This window comes from Sinocyclocheilus grahami, unplaced genomic scaffold, assembly GCF_001515645.1.
Source record: "Sinocyclocheilus grahami isolate Dianchi unplaced genomic scaffold, SAMN03320097.WGS_v1.1 scaffold494.1, whole genome shotgun sequence".
Classification (NCBI taxonomy): Eukaryota; Metazoa; Chordata; class Actinopteri; order Cypriniformes; family Cyprinidae; genus Sinocyclocheilus; species Sinocyclocheilus grahami.
The window spans coordinates 660,876-665,017 of record NW_015505673.1 but is presented as its reverse complement, the minus strand read 5'-3'; the positions used below and the strand labels follow the sequence as shown (position 1 = coordinate 665,017).

At 34.0% G+C, this 4,142-nt stretch overlaps 1 pseudogene; it reads right to left on the bottom strand.

Annotated features, from left to right (window-relative positions):
• The window catches only part of LOC107554206 (2-epi-5-epi-valiolone synthase-like), a 9,084-nt pseudogene extending 5,971 nt beyond the window's left edge, over positions 1 to 3,113 (bottom strand).
• Between the last annotated feature and the right edge of the window lie 1,029 nt (positions 3,114 to 4,142).

The window sequence follows — 4,142 nt, the reverse complement described above, 5'->3', positions numbered from 1 at the left end:
ACAAAAAAACACATATATATATATATATATATATATATATATATATATATATATATATATATATATATATATATATATATATCCACCAATCAGCATTCATAATTGAACTTTCAGTTATTTATGCACCCAAAGTTATGTTAGTCAACATATCAAAATGTGTACTTCTTTAAAGCACAATTTATTTAAAGATTATTAAGGTTATTGGTAATACTTCACAATAAGGTTCCATTTGTTAACTATGTTTAATGCATTAACTAACATTAACCAACAGTGAGCAATCCATTTGTTACCATACTTTGTTAACATTAGTTAATAAAAAAAAAAAAAAGTTTTGTAATTGTTAGTCCATGTTAGCTCAGGTCCATTAAATAATATTAATAGACACAACATTTCATTTTAGTAATATATTAGTAAATGTTGGAATCAGCATTAACTGAGGTTATTAAATGCTTTACAAATATTTTTCTTTATTAGTTTATGTTAACTAATGTAGTTAGCTAATGTTAACAAATGGAACCTTATTATAAAGTGTTACCAGATTATTAAAACATAATGATTTAAAATTGACTTTACTACACACACAATTACAAAGTGTGCTTAAGTGTGTTAAGAAAGTGAACTCTTTATAAGCACACTTAAGTGGCTTTTTATTTCATTAATATTATATTATCTGCAAGTACAGTTTTTAAAAATATATACTTTTAAGATTTTAAATACACTACAAGTGCACATTCAGTACAATTAAGCGCACTCCTTGTTTAAAAGTCAATGCATGAACCTTGAATACAATGCAAGTTGCTTTAGATGTGTAAAATGTAAACATCTTTTGAAAAACTGACCAGTATTGTGCTGTCATTCATGCACCTTCAGCATCTCGCCATTCCATTAGAAATATGGCGGCGTGGCAGAGTGCAGAGGAAACTCCTGTCCAAGAACATTGCCACGGGTGGGATGTATGACCCTAGCTTATTTTTACAGTTGGCAAAATTGACCCCAGTCTTTGCCACTTTGGTTGGTAAGCCAACATAGTAGTAGGGACACGAACATACGGAGTACGTCTGCGATACAGTGATGCAGCGAGACCCGTGATATCCAGACACACACACCACCGATAGCGATAATGGGCTCCGTACGGCGGTCAATCCCAAACTTATGGATCTGCACCAAGATTCTGGTCACCAGAGTCATGGACTTGTTCTCCTCAGTTGTGGGTAAGGGAAGGATCTTGTACGTCACCCCCCTCGCTTTGAAATACGTTGCCACGTGGGAGCTAAAGATCGTTAACAGTATCGTCAATCACAATGAATCGCTTCATTACTTTACTGTTGTTCTTGAGGGCCTGGAGCTCTGTGGGGTTGGAGATATGGCCGAACAGTAAGGTCTCATTGCTTGCATTCAGAAGCCTCTCAAACTGAACGACTCAATAGATGAAGATGATAGGACTAACCACAGTCCATGTGACTCCATCTTCTGATGAAGACTCATAACTGTGGGGGCAAATTATCCATCCTTTATTCAGTATTTCAGTATAAGCTGGATATCTCTAACAAAAAGTACCATGGTAAAGAAGTTCTTTTCAGCATACTTTCAAACAAATGACTTATGGAAATAAACTTAACTGCAAACAGAATGTAATGTTTTCAGACACTCAACTGCATCGTAATGTATTATAGTATATATATATATATATATATATATATATATATATATATATATATATATATATATATATATATATATATATTCTGTATAAAAATGGAATTAGATTAACTTAAGAATGCTTTTGTGACAGACTTAAGACTTAAATACATCTTTATATGTAATTTCAAAATTACTTCAGTTGTCTTTGAAATCTGGTTAAAGTGCTGAATGTACCGACACGCATTTATGGTCAACTAAAATATACTTTAATGTCATTTCTATTGAAACTTGTCTGACATGTATTTAACTATATTTCTAATTAAGCATTTGTAATGATGAAACTGCAAAATATATCAACTTGTATAAATATATTGAAATGTATTTTGACTAACACAACAGTTAAAATTATAATCAAGTACTTATACATCTTCAGTAGGCCTATGTTAGTCAACACATCTTTGAAGCATGACAAAATGTCATTAATGAGTAAAACCTTTAAATTGACATTTTTACAAATTTGACATTATTTTAAAAGTGTTACGAAACAGTCATGAAAGTGAACTCTTTAAATACATGTGGCCTTTTTTAATTAATATTACATAAGTACTTTTTATTATATACATTTAAGATTCGAAATACACTACAAGTGCACATTCAATACAATTAAGTGCACTTCTTTCTCACAAAGGAAGGTTTGTTGTGTTCTATGGCATCTGTTTTTTAACATTGTATACAACTTTTTGTACTCTGATAAAACTACCGGGGTTTTTTTTTTTACATTTGCTACTGTTTTACCAGGTTTTTGTGATTTTACTTATGTAAAATCAAGTTTATTTACATGTACCATTATACCATGTTGTTTGGACTAATACCACTTTTTTTGATACGTACCATATCATTTTTTTTACATGAATCATTTTTGACTAGTAAAACATGTAATTCTTTGGAAAGCCTTGGAATACCATGTAAATATTGCATGTGAATATGGTAATCATTGCGTATAGCCTACATTAATGTACCAAGCCAGTACCATTTTTGTAAGATCAGGGAATAGTGTCTATTAAATACTAGACACTTTCACCCACTTACCCAAAATACACACACTGTGAACTTGACCTCATGCTCTCCAACTGTAAGGTTAGTTCTTAAAATAGAAAAGCACTTCAACGTGAAGTAAACAACTCACTAAAGACTTTAATGTTAACCGATTTAAGAAAGACAAAAGTGATTAAATGTGTTTTATTCTACTTACTATTTTTTGTAATGCAAAATGCGTTTAAAAATGTCAAATGTTTAATTCAGCCGAGTTTTATCACAGTACATCCAGCCTGAAACAGTAACGAAGCACCATCCATGATGTCAGCGTGACTTCAGAGTGGTAATTCATCACTGTATACTCACATCTTGGCATCTGACAGCCGTTCCTCGACGCGCTCACAGTCTGCAGTCTGTCTGCTCCACGTAGTCTGCATGCACCAATCTGAATTCAGTCACATGATCACAGTCTCCGTCACTGATTTTTGAAGCATGAGACATATTGAAGTTGAAATAGCAAAGGTTGGCCACTTGCTGACTCGTGCCAAGCGTATAACAGTAACTAATGCCACTGCTGAGGTGAGGTGATGGTGGAGGGTGGAACTGTAGGGAAACTATAAATAGATGCACATTAAAGGATCTGCATGGAGGGTGCATGGTGGTTGCTCAATGGACAGCATTGGTTGAGTCCCTGGTTTGGGTCCCGGCTGAGCCGGGGGGGCCTTTCGGTCTGAAGTTTGGCATGTTCTCCAGGTGTTGGTGCGGTGCCTGGTTTCCTCTGCAGGTCAGGCCAAATGAATGGATGTGTGGACTAGCCATTGGACTGGCCAAAGTGTTTCTGGGACACTGTGATAGGCGCCATCATCCCTACGACCCTACATAGCCAAGTGGTTTGGAGAATAGATGGATCTATATAATGAATTAATAGAAATACAGAAACTGAGCATTTTCATTGTTGTGAGCGACCTTCGCAATATGTACTATATTTATTACTAAACCTCATTTTTACCTGAAAGTGCCATCTTAAATTTCATACTGTACTTGGTAACACTTTATTTTGAGGACCAATTCTCACTATTAACTAGTTGCTTATTAGCATGCATATTAGTAGCGTATTGGCTGTTTATTAGTAGGCTATTTATAAAGCACATATTAATGCCTTATTCTGCATGACCATATTTTAGATCCCTTAATCAAACCCAATACCTAATCTCAACAACTACCTTACTAACTATTAATAAGCAGCAAATTACAGCGTTTGAGGCAAATGTCATAGTTCACAGCTAGTTCATAGTACAGTTTTGCTCAATTGCTAACACACAACATGAAAGAATTCACCATTTTCTCACAACTATAAACACACTCTCAAAACTACACACCAAAAAACTTCAAATTTCCAGGTCAAAATCAAACATTTTCATTAAAAAAAAAACTGTCTAAACTTTGACCTCAAATGACACACAAAC